General features: G+C 33.4%; 1 long non-coding RNA gene across 1 annotated transcript; it reads right to left on the bottom strand.

Annotated features, from left to right (window-relative positions):
• Positions 1 to 1,014: 1,014 nt before the first annotated feature.
• Positions 1,015 to 19,468, bottom strand: LOC136042830 (uncharacterized). The gene is made up of 3 exons (XR_010621455.1): positions 19,372 to 19,468; positions 8,493 to 8,710; positions 1,015 to 1,463 (listed from the first exon to the last, which is right to left on the bottom strand). It is a non-coding gene; the product is annotated as an uncharacterized LOC136042830 (long non-coding RNA).
• Between the last annotated feature and the right edge of the window lie 1,760 nt (positions 19,469 to 21,228).

Genomic DNA, 21,228 nt, shown 5'->3' with positions numbered 1-21,228 from the left:
GGTCTCCCCCACAATCAAAAGTATAACGTCTTTTCAACAATTGACTGTTTAAAAGGCGTTTTATATATATTTTTTTTGCTAATCTTCAACATTTTGTAAAATGTCACAAAATATATGCCATATTTCCACGACCTTACTGCATAGTTCTTTTGAAGGACGATAAAAATTCTTCTTCAATAATTTTATTAGGTTCTTAAAAGTTTCCTCTAGGCTTCTCATACAAGCCTAGATACTCATGAAAACGCAAAAGTACTGTATACACTGTTATTTGATTTAAAAATTCAATGCATGAAAACAATGCATTTTCACGAAAGAAAAGACACAATTTTAGAGATCAGAGCGGGCATAAGTCGAATCCTCTAAGTTAACAATCTTAAACCAAACAGACTAAATTGAATGAAGAAATCCGGCACAAAAAGAAACGGAAAAGGCCATTAATATGAGTTGTGCAACCATCATTTAACTCCCCAAAACAATTAGCAGCATTGCCTCTTCAATGAATATGCAATATATTTTCAATTGAAATTATTCTTTACCCGATGGTCAATATATTTGAAAGAATGAATTATTTTAGTCATTTTATGATTATTATTACTTCGCCATTAGTAAGCATATAGATACAGTAAATCCTGGCATTGGGGTTTTTGGACAAGCAAGATCCCCTTTCCTACTTTTATCAGGTTCACTCTTTATATAAAAAAGTCCTAGCTACATTTTTTAAGTTTAGCATTAATCCGCAAATATAAAATGGCGGGCCCAAAATAAAATGGCGGGCCCAAAATCTGTCGAAACTGTTTTTGAAACAACCACAATATCACTTTTCCTTCATGGCATCCCCTTCTTAAAAGGGGATGCTTAAAGTTGAAAGTATACAATAGTTGTTCGTGTATAGTAAGTGCCCTTCATAAATTGTTTTGATAAACATAGTTATGTATTTATTTTAATTTTCTCTATCTTGTACTCCGTCCCTATGAACTATCCCTAGCTCTAAGAACAACAAGCAGTTTGCAAGAATACAAAGAAACAATATTTTATTGATTAAATTTATATTAAAATATAAAATAAAAAAACGTTGTTGTATGTTGAGTCAGGAAGAGGTTCTTTGGCAGGAGCAGAGGCCACATAATTGCACAGTTTCAATGAGCAGTAAATTCGTTAGGTGAAGGATGAGCAAAAAATTGAAGCAAAATTGATTAAAATTTTTTTGAGGGTTCTATTTTTTTTAGTAAAATATAAAAAGGGGAGCAAACAAAAAACATACGCGAATTTTACTGAGATTCTATTTAACTTGAGGTTTAGAACCCTTGTTTTTTTTTTTATTTAAACTTTAAAATTATAAGAAACCAGTTCTGCTGCACTGTCTTTTTATGTAAAAATAAGCGTCTATACACAAAAAGACGAATGCAACAGAGAACAGGCTTATACAGAGAGTTCCGAAATTTACTGCCCAGCTACTTCATTATCTAGAAAAGAAAAGAAAAGTCAATCATTTGCAGACAATAGACAATAAATATTTCTGAACTAAAAAATTTATAAAAGGATAAATTTTGAAGACTGGCTAAATACATTACAAGAGCGAAAACCTCAAGCCCATGTGAAGAAAACCTTTTTTCTTCACATGTAATTATGCTTGCTATTAACAAATCCTTTTAGACTTTCCTGGAACATTTTGTGATACAGTAAAAGCACAGATACAAATATATTCCTTAATACTGAATTAGTCAATACAAGATAAATGCTAAATATGAAAATGAGCACTACCTAAGGAGGGGCGGGGGTAGCATGGATTAGTTTTTGGCGGAAAAGAAATTTTCTGGGCAAAAACTTTCATGGGTAGATAAGGTGTGATTTAAAAATTTACATTTTCTAAGAGCCCCACGGAGATAAAACCATCGAGTAAGTGATGAAGAACTAATATATTATACAACATATATACATATAAATATAAATATATATATATATATATATATATATATATATATATATATATATATATATATATATATATATATATATATATATATATATATATATATATATATATATATATATATATGTAGCTAAGCGTATTTTACTGATTATCAATTCTGGTACCCCTTTTATTGAAATCCTTTGAAATCCAACTTAGTCAGGTCTTGGGGGATGGTGAGAAGGGTGGTGAACTGTATGAGAGTCAGGAAGGTGTACTACGTGTAACAAGGTCGCAAGAAAGACACATTTGCACTATCAAGAACGGCTCAGGAGCGACTAAGGCCCAGCGGCCATGGGGCAACTGTTTTGAGACTATAATTGCTAACTGATTGCGCATGCAACTGTTGTGACAATGGCCTTGAGGAAGTGAGGTCCAACCCACGAGGCAATCCAGATGTTACTGGTTTCCAATCAGTCTAAAACCGGTTCCGAATGAGACCCCAGTCATGGTCACAGTTGCGTTGGAGTGCTGTCCAAGACATTTTCGGGAGCTACCGCGTTGATATTGTCCAATTATTTTGGCTCTCAACATGTCAGACCAGGAATTAAACATGAAAGTAGACTAAAAGTAGACTTTTGTATTTTTTCCTCCTTTTGATTCTTTGACACAACTCTACTTTTTAAAACAATAAAAAACTTTAGCGTAAGGAGCGGGGTGTCGAGGAGGAAAAGCCCCTTTCATATACGGAGTAATTTCTGTTCGTTTTAAGTTTTAATGCCGCTCCTTACTTTCATTTCAAAAAACTTGTTCTTTTATTTAATATTGAACTAAATCGGTGAACTGTATGCATCCAGGGTGTCAAAATGGTTCATCTGCAATACGGCAGGAACGGCTAAGATATTTGAAACTTTCTGTAAATACTGAAGGTGATGTTGAGCTAGATCAAATGACACTATCTCCATCCAGGATATCAGAATAAGACGTCTTCAATAGTTCATATACGGTTAATGGTATAGATTAACGCCTTAAGCAACCTACCTGAAACTGTGAGGGAATATTGGACGGAAAGGACAAGTAGATACTAAATTTTGATTTGTTGACCGAAGGGAGCTCATCAGCGACAAAGAATGTTTGAAAAAAAAATGGTTGTATTGATTCTTAGTTTGAAAGTGTGTGTTATTAGTGTGTTATATTCTTAGTGTGATCTCTTTTATTGATCTCATTAAAATTTCAGGCCGTGAAGACACCTCAATAAAAGTTTCAGAACCAAGGGAATCGCAACTGGAAACAAATCTTGTCAGGGATTCTTCATCTCCTTTTTTTTTTTTACAACAAATTGGAACTATATTACCTAATATACTAGCTCAAAATGCATAAATGTAAACAACCAAGCTATTAAAGCAAAATATAACACACACACACAAAAATTCCTACAACGAAGTGTTTGATCATTATTCGTCTATATCAAAGGTTGTAACAGTAGATACGACGGAACAGCTTCACCCCTCAAAAATTCCCAAAATTGTTCATTTTTAAAAATACTAGTACCCGTACCCAACCATTTGTAGTTCTATAATATAGCTATTTTTAGAATTCCTAGCAAAATTTTGTCCAGAATATGAAGAGCAACCCAAAATCTTTTTGCTTTTATTCATCAATAAAAAAAATATCAACAAAACTTACAGAAATTAATTTTTTTACTTAACTTTACTAATTTAACTTAACAAACAGAAGATGTTTCAACAAAAGAAGTTTTTTAAAATAAGTACAGAACTAATTTAAACCAAAGGGGAGCAGAAGTAGTGAAAAAAAAGTCATGCTTAAAACGTAAATAAATCATTAAAATAAACTAATGAAACCCTCTGACAGACCGTATTTCAAACAGTAGGTGGTGCAAATATCGTAGGTAAATACCGCTTTGTAGGGCTGTAATGAGAAAAAGGTAGATATAGCTAGGGCACAATCTGCGGATAAAGGATGACAGATTACCAAAAATTGTCCTTTTCAGCCAACTGTCTAGGGCTAAACAGAAAGCAGGTTGTCCGCAGTTGAGGTGGGAGGATGTCATTTAAAGGGAATAGAAAATTCCTGGAAGGGTGTAAAGAGGGAGGCTCTGAATAAATTGGAATAGAGGAGCGTGCGTAGCTGTGTTGGACTCCAGTGGCTTGGTGCTGCGGTGAGTTCTTCATAGTAGTAGTAGTAAAGAGAGTGGAGGGGTTTCCCCTCTCCAACTCCCCCCAATGTCATCAGATCCGGTCGGGATTTAAAATAAGATTTCTGAGACACAATATCATTCCAAACATCACATTTCATTAAGATCCAATCACCCGCTCATAAGTTAAAAATACTTCATTTTTTCTATTTTTTTACGAATTAACCGGCCCCCCACTCCCCCCCAGATGGTCAAATCGGGAAAACGACTATTTCTAATTTAATCTGGTCCGGTCCCTGATACGCTTGCCAAATTTCATCGTCCTAGCTTACCTAGAAGTGCCTAAAGTAGCAAAACCGGGACCGACAGAATTTGCGATTGCTATATGTCACTTGGTTAATACCAAGTGCCATAAAAACGGAACTTGGATACCAATAGATATATCAAAAGAATCGAAGTTTTATGCTGATTTCAAATATATAAGTTTTATTAAGTTTATTATTACCCATGAAAGGTTACAAGTCTGAGAAAATTTGCCTGGTTTTTGAAAAAAGGAGGAAAACCCTCTAAAAGTCATAAAACCTTTATGAAAATCACACCATCAGATTCAGTGTATTATAGAATCCTACTGTAAAGGTTTTCAAGCGCCTATTTGAAAAAACGTGGAATTTGGTATTTTTTGCCAGAAGAAAGATCAAGGATGCGTGTTCATTTGTTTGTTTTTCCCAGGGGGTGATCAATTGACCCAGTGGCCCTATAATTTCGTAAAAAAGCTAATTTTGACGGAAATTAAAAGTTTGTACCCGATTTAAGTCACCAAAAAAATTAGAGGGTAACCAGGCCTCTCCCATGCCCCTTAATTCTAAAAATCGTCCGATCAAAATTTAAACTGAGCCGTTTTGCTCGGCATAGTCGAAAGGCCAAAGAAAAATACTTTTGAATTTATTAACACCCCCCCCCCCATATAGCCCCTAGAGAAAAGTCTTTTAAGTTACAAAAGTGCCTATTGCTTAGGTATAGTATTTGTTATTGGGAAATATGCTCTAATATTAAACTTAACCCCCTCCCCCGAACAAGGAAAATTCTTCATGGGGAAGGAAGTTTTCAGGGGGAAATTTTTCGGGGAAAATCTTACACCAGGGGAATTTGGAAGAATTTCTATAGGAAATGGTTCTTATGTCTTGCTTTCTCATTGCCTGCTCAATTTTAAGCATGTAGATGTTAAAGGTAATTGTCCAGGGAAAAAAAAAAAAAAAAATCAATAATTACATTTTACATCTGGAAAAATGTCAAAATCTCTTTGGTTTATTATTTATTAAGACAAGCAGAAATGAAGTCTTGTAATGATGCCATTTTCAATGGAGCCTAATTAACGACTAATAAGTTTACCTTTAAAATGGCTTTGTACATAAGATAATCTTATCCATAACACATCTGAGAGCACTTTTAATATGTGTTTCTGGTGTTGAAAATTTTTTATTCCAATTTTTTTTTATTAAAAATGCTTATTTTCTTTTCGTTTGTAAAACGCCACAGAATTTATCATATATACCCCAGAATTAGAATAAGATCTTTCAATCTCTTTACTTTTATATGAAGGCTCGTCCTCTCCTCTACCTTATTCTTGGATGTCCTTAGGGAGAAAATGGGCTTGGGAGGGGACTAGGCGCCCTCTTATCTTTTTGGTTACTTAAAAAGGGCATTAGAACCTTTGTTTTCCATTTGAAAGAGCTCCTTTCTGATCTTATATGACAATTGGATCAATACAATCAACCCTGAAGAAAAATTATATATATATATATATATATATATATATATATATCAAACAGTTTGTGAAAACGAACTGTAGTAGGGAGTAACCCTGATCAATAGTAACCAAAACTCTAAAAAATGGAATTTTGGTACCAATAGTTACATAAAATGAATTGCATTTTAATGCTGATTTTAAATATATAAGCTTCATCAAGTTTAGTCTTACCCATCAAAAGTTTTAAGAGCCTGAGAAAAAATTTGCCTCGTTTCAGAAAATAGGGAGAAATACCCCCTAAAAATTATACAATATTAACGAAAATCACACCATCACTTTCAGTGTGTCAGAAAAGTTTCATCCTGATCTCTCGACTCTTGAGCGTTTTCCAAGATTTAAGGTTCCCCCTTCAACTTCCCAACCAGACCTGGTATGGATTTAAAATAAGAGCTCTAAGACATGAGTTCCTTCTACATGTCAAATTTCATTAAGATCCGGCCACCCGTTCTTGAGTTAAAAATACCTCTATTTTTCTAATTTTTCCGAATTAACAACCCCCCTCCAAACTCTCCCAAAGAGAGCAGATTCAGTCGGGTTAGGTCAATTAAGTATTTAGGACTTGTGCTTATTAAATATCCGCGTTATTTTAGTATTTCCTCTCTACTGGCCGCAGTCTCGTTTGAGGTTTTTTTTTGTGGAGTTTTATCTCTCTTTGTTGTTTATTGTCATGTCTGGCCAGTTCGGCTTAAGAACTTTCATTCGTCAAGCTTACGGGCAACAATTAGCCGCTTCTGTCAATTATTATTTTTCTTTGGTTAAAAAACATGCAAATTTTCTTAAAAAATTGCAAGAAGGAATCAGTGATTCCTAAGTCTTTTAGGAATCACTAATAAGACCAGCGTCTTATTTGAACGCACCAGAGCGACAAGTTTAGGGTACATGACCATATTTCCCATTGACAGATCGACCCCTGTGCATCACAATGCTAATAAAATAGATACAGAATATTTTTGCAGCTTCTTTTACAATAACTGTGATGAATGATTTGAAATGAGTGAGTTGAATGATTTTGCCGCTCAATGCAAAAGTTCTCGACGATTTTGAAGTTTTGAGCTCTAAAATAATTTATAAATGCAAAACGGCTTTAGAAAGCATCTTAACTGAATACAGGACGCAAAGTTTTCTTAGTAGCTATTCTTATGGTAAAGCCAAAGTAAACTTTATAAGCAACATCACAACAAGTTATCATATCCATTTAAGAGGGTAGTTTAAAGTAATTTTACCTTTGTTTTGAGAGGACGTTTAGAATAATTTTACCTTTATTTTAAAGTTAGAAAACCGTGATCGGTGTATTTAGAGTATAGTATTTAATAGCCTCAAAATCTTTATCTACATTTTCATATATGTGTTGGGTGACATTTGCAAAGGATATTTAAAATTTTTTTTTAAAGATACGATTAAAAGAAAAAAAGGACAAAAAGATTATGAGAGTAAAAGCCCATGAAGCTGAGCGGGAGCTCTAAAGTTGACCAGGGCTAATATCCTTCCGATACATACTTTAAACCAGAGGTTTGTTAAATTACAACTCTATTGATTTCAACGGATTTCCAACTCCGCTACCTTAAACTACCCGGAACAGATTTTAATACCCAGGATCAACTTAAGCAACAAATCAAAAGGGTTACTACCTTTTATGACGACTAGGTCTATGGGAATTCTAAAGATATAATATCAGTCCAATTTGTTTGAGCCCATCTTACACTTGTGCAGTCTTAATAAGTTTTAGGGACGTCAACAGAGCTTCAGATATGGATCCCAAAGTGACGACTTATTTAAAATAAGGAGCATCAAACTAGGTTAAGAAAAACGATTTCAGAGTAGAACTCTTTGATTCCTTTTGCGTTATTTATAAATATAAAGAAGCTGTTTTTGAAAAAACATACTCAACAGAAGAGGCACATTCAGTTTATTTTATTCTTTCTTTGCAGCTTTTGTTTTATTTTAGTTGCTAGCGGTGATACTTTTTTGCCTTCGTAATTGCCAGCATTGCATATTGACTATTTTTCCTTTTTTTGTAATATATATATGCATTTATTTTCCTTCAACTGAATGACAGTCTTATTTTATTCAGTAAAATAAATATTTCAGAATACTACACAAAGTTTCTGTAGTATTTACCGTTTATGATTTTTATCTATAGAACAAGGTACTGAAAAGTGCAGTCTTAGGCTGCAGACTAAAACAGCCTATACTTATAGACAATTTATGTACGATTCTCAAAGTGAACTTTTACGATGGATCGATATCAGTAGCAAGACAAGCAAATTTTTATGCAAGTAATAAAGGGACTCTACAACACCATCTCCAATGTGTTTGATATAGCTGATGTCAACCAGAGTAAATCACCATTAGCCCAGGCGACGTAAATTAGCCAAATTATCAGCCTTAACTTCGGCAATGCACAATAACAACAAATTCTATATATTTACACTGAAGGATAAATTGACAGTAAGAGAGTAGACATTTTTCATTTTACTGCAAACTTCACAAAATGATCAACTTAACATAAGCAATGGAAAGTTTTGTTTGTGAAAAAAAAAATTCTATTTGATAGAATTGAGGGCAACACCACCATACAAATTCACTAAATTAACTTTTTTTTTGTTAGTAAACTTACTTACCATCAGACTCGACATATTTTGGGCATCCTACTTGATTATATACTGGTGTCCATACTACAGCTTGTGCAGCAAATATCTCTGTCATGTTAGAATCGCCGTCTAGTTTACCTCTTAATTCATTGCTGAAAACAACTTCGACTGTGTGTCCACGTTCAGCGAAATATCGATAAACTAGTTGAACACCCTTGGAGTCAAATTCCTTCTTGTTTTTACGCAGCCTAGAACATAAGTTTGTGGGTCTTATGAATGAGAAAACTTATGAATGAGCAATGAAAAAACTTTAAAAGAAGACTGCTATTAGTATTCATAATTGGATGCACTGTTTTTTTGTTTTTTTTTTACAAAATTACACTTCTTGCAATTTTTTAAGAAAATTTGCATGTTTTTTAACCAAAGAACAATAATAATTGACAGAAGCGGCTAATTGTTGCCCGTAAGCTTGACGAATGAAAGTTCTTAAGCCGAACTGGCCAGACATGACAATAAACAACAAAGAGAGATAGAACTCCACAAAAAAAAACCTCAAACGAGACTGCGGCCAGTAGAGAGGAAATACTAAAATAACGCAGATATTTAATAAGCACAAGTTCTAAATACTTGATTGACCTAACCCGGCTGAATCTGCTCTCTTTGGGAGAGTTTGGAGGGGGGGTTGTTAATTCGGAAAAATTAGAAAAATATAGCTATTTTTAACTCAAGAACGGGTGGCCGGATCTTAATGAAATTTGACATGTAGAAGGAACTCATGTCTTAGAGCTCTTATTTTAAATCCATACCAGGTCTGGTTGGGAAGTTGGAGGGGGAACCTTAAATCTTGGAAAACGCTTAAGAGTCGAGAGATCGGGATGAAACTTTTCTGACACACTGAAAGTGATGGTGTGATTTTCGTTAATATTGTATAATTTTTAGGGGATATTTCCCCCTATTTTCTGAAACGAGGCAAATTTTCTCAGGCTCTTAACTTTTGATGGGTAAGACTAAACTTGATGAAGCTTATATATTTAAAATCAGCATTAAAATGCAATTCATTTTATGTAACTATTGGTACCAAAATTCCATTTTTTAGAGTTTTGGTTACTATTGATCAGGGTTGCTCCCTACTACAGTTCGTTTTCACAAACTGTTTGATATATATATATATATATATATATATATATATATATATATATATATATATATATATATATATATATATATATATATATATATATATATATATATATATAATTTTTCTTCAGGGTTGATTGCATTGATCCAATTGTCATATAAGATCAGAAAGAAGCTCTTTCAAATGGAAAACAAAGGTTCTAGTGCCCTTTTTAAGTAACCAAAAAGATTAGAGGGCGCCTAGTCCCCTCCCAAGCCCATTTTCTCCCTAAGGACATCCAAGAATAAGGTAGAGGAGAGGACGAGCCTTCATATAAAAGTATCTTACATGTGGTTACTTCAAATATTTTGTGTTTACTCCAATTGTTATTAATTTGAATGACAAAATTCAAAGAGATTGAAAGATCTTATTCTAATTCTGGGGTATATATGATAAATTCTGTGGCGTTTTACAAGCGAAAAGAAAATAAGCATTTTTAATAAAAAAAAATTTGAATAAAAAAATTTTCAACACCAGAAACACATATTAAAAGTGCTCTGAGACGTGTTATGGATAATTATTATCTTATGTACAAAGCCATTTTAAAGGTAAACTTATTAGTCGTTAATTAGGCTCCATTGAAAATGGCATCATTACAAGACTTCATTTCTGCTTGTCTTAATAAATAATAAACCAAAGAGATTTTGACATTTTTCCAAATGTAATTATTGATTTTTTTTTTTTTTTTTTACCCTGGACAATTACCTTTAATATCTACATGCGTAAAATTGAGCAGGCAATGAGAAAGCAAGACATAAGAACCATTTCCTATAGGAATTCCTCCAAATTCCCCTGGTGTAAGATTTTCCCCCTGAAAACTTCCTTCCCCATGAAGAATTTTCCTTGTTCGGGGGGGAGGAGGAGCTTAAGTTTAATATTAGAGCATAATTCCCAATAACAAATACTATACCTAAACAATAGGCACTTTTATAACTTAAAGACTTTTCCCTAGGGGCTATGTGGGGGGGGTGTGTGTGTGTTAATATCTCCAAAAGTATTTTTCTTTGGCCTTTCGACTATGCCGAGCAAAACGGCTCAGTTTAAATTTTGATCGGACGATTTTTTGAATTAAGGGGCATGGGAGTAGACCTGGTTACCCTCTAACTTTTTTTGGTGGCTTAAATCGGGTACAAACTTTTAATTTCCGTCAAAATTAGCTTTTTTACGAAATTATAGGGCCACTGGGTCAATATGATCACCCCCTGGGAAAAACAAACAAATGAACACGCATCCTTGATCTTTCTTCTGGCAAAAAATACCAAATTCCACGTTTTTTTCAAATAGGCGCTTGAAAACCTTTACAGTAGGATTCTATAATACACTGAATCTGATGGTGTGATTTTCATAAAGGTTTCATGACTTTTAGAGGATTTTCCTCCTTTTTTCAAAAACCAGGCAAATTTTCTCAGACTTGTAACCTTTCATGGGGAATAATAAACTTAATAAAACTTATATATTTGAAATCAGCATAAAACTTCGATTCTTTTGATATATCTATTAGTATCAAAGTTCCGTTTTTTACAGTTTCGGCTACTATTGAGCCGACGGTTCGTTACTACGAACTGTTTGTTTATCGTGCCTAATGTGAATATTAGGAATTTTGATTTTGTTTCTTTTGTCATTACCTGCTGTCTTTTTCTTTCTATTGTATTACGTTTATTGCTAATTTTACAACGAATCATTAATAAACTCAATTTAAGTATCTGAGTATGGTAAAATATGTTTAATTCCAATGTCTTTCTAACAGGTTTTTTTTTTTGCTAGTACTGACTACTTAGGATGGAAAATTTTCTAACAATAATTTAATTCCGCTTTGCTGTGCATTTTACGTTATTTTACACAAATTCATTTTCCGTAAATATATTTTATTTTTTGTACATCCAAGGATGAATGGTAGAAATAAATCAGAAGAAAATAAAGCAATCTATTTCTTCACTGAAATGGGAACGTTGTTTCAGAAATGATACTCTTTAGAAATGTTGTCTTTTCCGTTTTTTTTTGTTTTGTTTTTTATGTCGTTGTTAGTTTTTTGATCCATAAAAGCTGCATTTTAAGTAGCTGAGCCATATAGTTACTATGCAACTAAAATTAAACACTTCCCGCGTCAAGTGGTTATGTAGTGCCTTCATTATTTCTAGATTTCTGATTGTCTTTACAATGCTTGATCAAACTGCAAATTTTAGTTATAATCTTCAGTAGACCTCCAAATATATTCTATATGTAGGAGTTGGAGCGCATTTTCCCAAATCAAGTTAAAATGGCTCTAAAAACAAAAAAAATAAGCCGTTTGGTACCATAAAGGTACTATTTAGTACTATATAGATACTTTAGTAATGTATAGGTAAGTATGTTCTAAAGAAAACTGGCCCGTTTCTGTTGATGCTTCGGTCATGCAGGTTTATTTTAGTTTTGACAAGATCTTTGAAAAAAAAAACTAAATTTCAACTGGGGGTGTATGGGTTTGGGTGGAGTAAACAGAGGGATGAGAGGGACAGTTGCCCTCCCTTGTCCTATAGAAAATTACAACCCTATAGCTAGTCAATTCAAAAAAAAAAACTGAATTTGGCCTAGCAGGGTCAGTTGTGACCACCTTATCAATGTATAGACTTTAGCCAAAAATCGTCTGCACTGGGACACTCATCCTTTTTATTACCCGATAAATGTCCTTTTTCTCTTTATTATGAATATTCTTCAGGCGCTCTTTCAGTGAATCGTTTTTTCAAGCTTAAATTTGGCAAAAATTATATTGGCTTATTAGTGTGTTTTTATGAGTGACCATACCAGCTGACTTAATCCTTTTTTGGTTATTTTGCTTTCTTTCTATAGTCAATTGAAGTTACAAACGCTGATTGACAAAGGTTTCTTCTTGTTAATCAGCACTGGTCCTTGAAAAGAGAGGACTTTACCTTATTTTCATTGTACTATTTCGAGTTCAGTTCATATTGAGCATCTAGTGACATTGTGTTTAAGTTTTGACCTGTGATGCAGTCTAATGAATCAATCTTTTTTTGCGTAACTATGGGGAATTCACTATCTTTAAAAAATTACATAGACAAAAAAACGGGGACAGTACCCATATCATACTTATTTGCTGCAATATTAACACAGGCCTAGAATATCAATGAGATTCAGAGGTTATGCAAGATTAATTGCTATTTAATAGGCAGTTTTAAAGTTAGTATAATGCATCTGCAATTTTCAAAATAAACAAAAAATGCTGAATAAAATGGGTGGTCAAAAGAGCTTTGGATTACCAAGCTGTAACCCTAAATTAATAATAAACCCCAAGCTGGCTTTGCGGTTACACCTAGAAGGTTCCAGAGATCTCCAAAAGTCAAATAGGCTGTTTTAAGAGTTTATGTTCATTCTTTCAGCGTATTCTCCCCCTCTCCCCTGGAAACTTCCACCCCGTGGGAATTCCTCCTCTCCCAGGCAGATCCCCACCCATATTCTTCCGGAATAATTACACAAACTGATTATTGCTGGAAAAGTAAAGTTACCAATGCTTGTAAATTGGTTGTAAGTTTCCCCGCTTTTTTTAGTCATCTGCTTGAGAATTCAAATATTCGACTGTAAGCAAAAATTTGAACACAATATTTTTTTTTAGCCAATATTTTCTATGAAGAGTAGTTTTGTCGCATAAGTTCTTAATATTCAATTAATATTTTGCCAGATGTTCAAAAAAAAATCAAAATTATATATGAACATGAAAATTTTCAAAAAGGCAATAGTCACATCTCAAGACTGGTTTACATTATTAAGTATACATATTAATTTGAAGCTTATTTTGTTTTCAGGTAAGCGCAAATTGTGTTCTGGTCTTGAAAAGGCACGAGGATTATCAGCCCTATTCATGTTAATTTTTGCTCATTTTGAGTTTAACTCAGCTATTTATTCAATACAAAAACACAGGTTTTTGTAACTGCGAGTAAGGAGCGATATTAAAAAGATCAGAAATTATTCCGTATATGAAAGGGGTTAACCGCTTCTCAACACCTGGCTCTTTACCTCAAAGTTTGACTCTTTCTTACAACTCTACTTTTTAATTCAATAAAAAACTTTAGCGTAAAGAGCGAGGCGTTGAGGAAGGGATAACCTCTTTCATATACGGAATAATTTCCGTATATAAAATATCAAAAGCTAGTTTGTTTTTATTTAAATCCGGAAACTTTTTTAAGTAAAGCGAAGTCTTGATTTTGGCTCACAGCGCATGAATAATTCAAACTAAATTTGCATATTATTATTTTTTTCTGGCTAAATGTTTTTTTCAGTTTTGATAAAAAAAAGGGGAGAGGAGAAGGCGGCCTAGTTGACTTAAAAAATTATTAATCCAAAAAATATTAATCCAATTTTTGATAACTTAAAAAAAAACAACTATAACTTTTTTACGAACTTTTTTGTTAGTAATAAATAAACGTAACTTACGAATTAACTTGTGCAACTAACTTCTATATTTGTATATTTTTATTACGTCTATGAGGCGTTTCGCCCCCTTTTCAATACCTCGCTCTTTTCACTGAAGCTTGAATTTTGTCTGAGAATTTAGAGACCCATCTATACCAGCGAGATAAAAGATAAATAAACACGTAATTATTGGCCTTCTTTTATAAACAATTTTTTCGAAAATCTGTTCCTCTTGAATGTATGCTCTGACCTTTGAAGGGGTATTTCGACTCATATACTTAGTTCTAAGTATATACTTATACGAGTCTTTATCAAAATTCTTAAGAGTTTGTGCTTTATTTAATGTTTTAGGATGAACAGAGGAGGTGATACGTCATATCATGCAGAGCTTTAATTAGATGAAATTAGGCAGTAAAATCGCCACCATTTTCTCACTAAAATCCAAATCTTAAATTTATAATTTTTGCACTTTTCATACATTTACTTTCTATCATACAAATCCCCTTTTTAAAAATCAATTTTATAAAAACCAACCTGCTTTGCAAAAAAGCAAACCCAAAAAACCAAAACCGACAGTCAAAAATAGTAATAATATCAGTTTATTGGCCTTAGTGCCATAGCAAGACTCGAAAACAAATTTTTGTCAGTAAAAAGAAGCGAATGTTGTGCTTTTCAACCCTGTTGTGACAGCACAATCCTGAAATATCATTTCGACAGCCTAAAGAAGTTAGGATCTTAAATTTACCCTCCCTTTTTATTACGAAATGAAGATTTTTGCCTCCCAGTTGGCTTTTGTGGCAATATGGACAGATTTCCTTGATAAACCTAAATTTAATTAAATACTTTTGACAGTGTGCATCACTAGCAGAATATCACGGAGATTGTACAAAGTAACTGAAACCCTGTGTCAAACTTGTTTGCAAAACGAAAGTCTTAAAAATTGGAAACTTATTAAAAAATCAACCATTAAAACCAATTACAGAAAAAATTACTTTCAGCTTAACCCAAACCAGACCAAGCAGTACAAACTACAAGTCCAATTGCCAAACTACAGTGAAGTAAAAGGGTCTTCATGAATTTTGATATTTAGAAGGACATTGTGACTCAGCACATTTATTTTAAATCCCGACTGGCATTAAGCCTCTGGTTTGCCTTTTAAATCAATCTATTAGTTCTTAAATTTTGTTAAGAGCTTATACCATATGAGCTTGGGGCTCTTAGCTTTTCTTGCCTCATCACAAGTGCCATATGAGCTCCTAGCTCTTGTATATATATATATATATATATATATATATATATATATATATATATATATATATATATATATATATATATATATATATATATATATAGAATATAATATATTTTACACGGTGGAATTGAAGAATGTGATTTACAATTTACCAAGTTTTATATCCATAGTCCTTTTATATGGATACACCAACAACCTTTTTGGATGTTAAAAGCAAGACTGATAATTGACCTAAAATAAATGTGTAGTTGAAAAACCAGTCAGGGTCATCAAGGATGAGTTTATTCTTAACCCTTCTCCTTCTGTATCTTTTAAGAAATATGATTCTGAGCAGTGGATCAGTATATGGCAAGCAAAGAATTACATGTATGTAATTATCCTGCAATCAAGAAGGCAGGGGCTAAACAATTTGGCAGGTGGAAGTGGCAAAGCACGTACCTACAGTAATTTCCTTCCAAATTAAATTTTAAACAGATCTCTTTGATGTTTCAGTGCCCTTCTAGTCATGAAGAAAGAAAAAGAACAAGAGTTAAGAGCTCATATGGCACTTGTGACGAGGTCGGAAGAACCAAGAGCTCATATGGTATGAGCTCTAACAAATTTCTAAGAATCAATAGATTCCTTTAAAAGGAAAATCAGAAGCTTAATGCCAGTTGGGATTTAAAATAAGAGCTCTGAATCACAAGGTCCTTCTGAATATCAAAATTCATATATATGGTATGAGCTCTAGCAAAATTCAAAGAATCAATAGATTGCTTTAAAAGGAATATAAGAGGCTTAATGCGAGTTGGGATTTACAATAAGAGCTCTGAGTCACAAGGTCCTTCAAAATATCAAAATTCACGAAGATCCCATCACCCACTAGTAAGTAAAAAATACCTCAATTTTTCCTCTCCCTTCAGCCCCCCAGATGGTCGAGTCAGGGAAAACAACTTTATCAACTTAATTTGTACAGCTCCCTGACACGCTTACCGATTTTCATTGTCTTAGCACATCCAGAAGCACCAAACTTGCCAAAGCACTGAACCCCACCACCTAACTCCCCCAAAAAGAGTGGATCCAGTCTGGTTCCATCAATCACGTATGTACAACATTTATAAGCATTGTCCATGATTTCCCCCTCGAACTCTCCCCAATGTCAACAGATCTGGTTGGGATTAGAAATAAGAGCTCTGAGACATGAGTTCCTTCTAAATATCAAATTTCATTAAGATCTGGTCACCATTCTTAATTTAAAAAAAAACCTCAATTTTTCTAATTTTTCCAAATTCACAATGCCCAGTACCCCTAAAGAAAACAAATCCGTACCAATTAAGTAAATCTTGTATTCATAACTTGTGCTTATTCTTCCCATCAAGTTTTATCCTGATCTCTCCACTAAAGGCGTTTTCCACATTTCTGCTTTCCAAGATTTCTGTTTTCCCCTTCCAAGAGTTCTGAAGCACACAAGATCCTTCTAAATATGAACTTTCATTAAGATCTAATCACCTGCTTGTAAGGAACAAATACCTCATTTTTTCTAATTTTTCCAAATCACCCCCCCCCCCCTAACTCAACCAAAAGGGAGCGGATCTGGTTAGGTTATGTCAGTAACCTATCTTGGACTTGTGCTTATTCTTTCCACCAAGTTTCATCCAGATCTCTCTGATTTAAGTGTTTTCCAAGATTTCTGGTTCCCACCCCCTAATGACACTGGGATCTGGTCAGGATTTAAAATTAGAGATTCTAAAGTTAGACTTTTGAGGTTCTTCTAAACATGAAATTTCATTAAGATACAGTCACTCTTTGGTAAGTAAAAAATATCTCATTTTTTATTTTTTTGAATTAAAAACTTGCCCAAACAGAGCAGAAACGTTCCAGTTATGTCAATCCTGTGACTAGGACTTGTGCTTATTTTTCCCACAGTTTCACCCCAAACCCTCCACTTTAAGCATTTTCCATGATTTTAGGTTCTGCCCTCCTCCCCCAACATTCTCTTCACCGGATCTGGTCGGGATTTAATATAAGAGCTCTGAGACATGGTATCCTTCCAAACATCAAATTTCATTAAGATCCAATTACTCCTTCTTAAGTTAAAATTACCTCATTTTTCTAATTTTTCAGAATTAACCCTCCTCCTCCCCCAAAGAAAAAGGATCCCTTCCAGTTATGTCAATCATGTATCTAAGACTTGTGCTTATTTTTCTCCCCAAGTTTCATCCAATCCCTCCACTCTAAGCGTTTTCCAAGATTTTAGGTTCCTCCTTCAATTCCCCCCAATGTCACCTGATCCAGTCAAAATTTAAAATAAGAGCTCCAAGACACAATATCCTTCCAGACTTCAAATTTCATTAAGACCCAATCTCTCTTTCTTAAGTTGGAAATACATCATTTTTTCAAATTTTTCACAATTAAAAAACAGAGTAGATCTGTTCTAGTTATGTCAATAATGTATCTAGGACTTCTGCTTATTTTTCCCATCAAGTTTCATCCTGATCTCTCCACTCTTTAAGTATTTTCCAAGATTTTAGGTTCCCCCCTCCAACTCCCCCCAATGTCACCAGATCTGGTGGGGTTTTAAAATAAGAGCTCTGAGACATGATATCCTTCCAAATATCAAATTTCCTTAAGATCCCATCACCTGTTGGTAAGTTAAAAATACTTCATTTTTTGAGAAATAGTCTCCTTACTCAGAGCCTGGCAATCAAATAATACATGCAGAATTGTTTCATCTGTTGAGAAGCAGACACAACATAAAGGGGAATGATGTAGCTTCCAATGAAATAACAAGTATTTAGTCTAGTATGAAACAGGGACAAAAATAATTTAATGTGATTAACATTAGATCTTTTAATTAAGCCTGTTAATATTATAATGAAAAAAGAAATCCCCAATGCAACAGCACAGACACAAAAAAAAGACAGGGAGAAAAGGAAGACTGTTTTCCTACATTAGTAATTAATATAGATCAGTACTTGAATGAGGCCTTAGCCCTACTCATCCATACAATTACATAGGTCAAACAGCATAGCCATACACAATCAACCATAAAGAATAGTCCATGGACAGGCATTTGTGTTGTAAGTAAGTATAAGTTGTCATTTACCAAATATTAAAAAAAAGACAAATAATTCAGAGGCAACAACCCAACACAAGGGCTCATCAGGAGAATACACACTTGCTTATAGGGTTTCAGCACATTAAATTCCCTACCCAGGAAAGTGCCATGCCTACCATGAATTCCCTATGGTAGCCCTGTGTTAGGTATCACCCCCAAAATATATGCCTATGAAAAAACAAATGTGGAACAACCAAGTAACACCAAAACAAGCTTATCATACCTTAATTTTGGTTCTTGTGTATTTAAGTTACCAAATCTATATTAAAACAAAACAATTATTCAAAATTATACACTATGTCTAACCTTTGGCCAGGCCTTTATGACCCTGGATTCATTACTGAAAGTTGCATATTCCTAACCTGTCACCTTTCCAAGATGGGAAGAAGTAGCCTAGCTGAACTGGAATTTTGCTGACACATTGAATGGTTCCTTCAAATTTAATTGCCAATACATTTCTTTTTATTTCTTGAACACCCTAAACTACCTAGGCTATCAGTCAAGCTATTATAAAATTAGCCAAGCTATGAGGCAACACAAAAAACTCAAAGATTTTCTGAGTTACTGTTTAGGCCCCAGAAAAATTCCTGTAAGTTTTAATCACCAAAATTAGCTACTTCGCAAAATGGTTAAAAAAAATAACAGTTTATATAAATGGCTTACCAATAAAGTGAACATAGGCCTATCATTGGTAAATTTCAAGTTAATTGACTTCTTGCTATCTCTGAAAGGGTTTGGTTTAGGAAAATGAAACTAAAAGCTTAAGTATGTCCCGTGAAGGTATTTTAAAGTACCCCCTCCACTCCTTCCCCCTCTAGAGGGCCCTGAAATTTGCCTACATGACAGGTAAACTTTACTGTTGTAAAATTTTGATAAAACAACATTCTCATTAGTGGTATTTCCTTCTGCAAAACCACTAATATAAATCTTCAACTATTCTGTTTTCTTAGTACCACTAAATTATAAATGCTTCACTTACAAACAAGATGTTTAATGATAATTGTAATATTTTTCCATGGCTTCCCTACTCCTCCATCAGGTTTGGGGATGATAAGTTAAATTTCGACGAAAATGAAGAATTGTTTCTGAGGCTGTCAAATAAGCAACCGAAAATTAAGCGAATACTATCATACATTCAGAAGGCAAAAAACAAAGTGCTTTACTAAAAAATGAAATGTAAGAACCTGGAACTTACATCCATAAGCTAAGGGTTGTAAAAATGTCAATAAAAAATTATTAGTAATTTTTTTTTGTTAATATATATCTGATTAATATTTTTCTCCCTATCCCTTAACCTTTTTATAGGTCTTTTAAGCCCACGCTGTCATTGAAGATTTTTAAATACTTCATTATATATGCTAATAGAAAAACAAACAATATGGCACAAAAGTGGCTTTCATTAAAAAGTAAGGAACATTATCGTATTTATGTAAGTATGCTAGGAACTATATATATATATATATATATATATAATATATATATATATATATATATATATATATATATATATATATATATATATATATATATATATATATATATATATATATATATATATCTATATATCTATATATATAAAAATAAGTTGTTTGTCTGTCTGGCTGTCCGCATATGACATCTGAATTATTTCATCATGTACCAATTCAAAAACGAAAGTATTCAAACCGGTGTAGCTGAGTTGGTAACGCGTTATGTTCCAGGTTCTATGTTCAAGAGATTCTAGGCTCGAACCTTGACTTTGGTATTAATACAGAAGAAGAAAAAAACTGAAAAAAGGTAAAAACTACAAAAAAAAAACTAAAAAAAAAATAACTCAAAAAGCTAAAAAAAACGTATGAAAATAAAAACTAAAAAAAACAAAAAAAGGGTAAAAACTACAAAAAAAAACTAAAAAGAAAAAAAAACTAATAAAAAAAACTAAAAAAGGCTAAAAAACTAAAAAAACGAAAAAAAAAGGTTTGCCTGTCTGTCCGCATTTGACGTCTGAATTATTTCATCATAAACTACACAAAAAAACTAAAAAGAAAAAAAAACTAAAAACTAATAAAAAAACTAAAAAAACTAAAAACTGAAAAATAAAAAAAATAAAAAAGGAAAAACACTGAAAAATAAAGGAGAAAAATAAAACAAAAAAAATAAAATCTATCTATGTATATAAAAATAAGTTGTTTGTCTGTGTGTCTGTCGAGTGACGTCATGCCATCATGTCATGTCGTCAGGAAGTTAGTTGTTGTCATGTTTGTTATGACGATGACGTCACTAAAGGTATTTAAGACATTCGTTCACGGAAAAATGTTTAATTGTAAAATGACTGAAGAACCTACAATGGCAACAGCCGAAGAAGCTGCTCAAAGAGTCTATGCCAAAAAAACTTGCCGCTTTAAGAAAAGAAAGCGTGCCGAGGAATCACAAGAACAGCAAGAAAACAGGCTTGCGGCTGATAGAGAAAGTAAGAACAGAAAGTGTGCCAAGGAACTACCAGAGCAACGCGAAAGCAGACTTGCTGCTAAAAGAGAAAGTGAAAAAAGAAGGCTTGCCGAGAAATCACAAGAACAGCAAGAAAACAGGCTTGCGGCTGATAGAGAAAGTAAGAAAAGCAAGCGTGCCGAGGAATCACAACAACAGCGGTAAATTAGGCTTCCGTCTCAAAGAGAAAAGACCAAAAGAAAGCGTGCTGAGGAATCACAAGAGCAACAAGAAAATTTTCGCCTAGCATTCAGGTACAGCCCAGTCGATGATTATAGCTTGAGTACATCTGTTCAAATCGGTACTATGTCTAAAATTTGTCCCTATTGCAAGGCCTTGAAATTTAATGGTGAAACAATGGGAATGTGTT

The sequence above is a fragment of the Artemia franciscana genome, unplaced genomic scaffold (genome assembly GCF_032884065.1).
Source record: "Artemia franciscana unplaced genomic scaffold, ASM3288406v1 Scaffold_2095, whole genome shotgun sequence".
NCBI classification, from domain to species: Eukaryota; Metazoa; Arthropoda; class Branchiopoda; order Anostraca; family Artemiidae; genus Artemia; species Artemia franciscana.
Note: the sequence above shows the minus strand (reverse complement) of the source record. Positions and strands in the feature narration are given on the sequence as shown.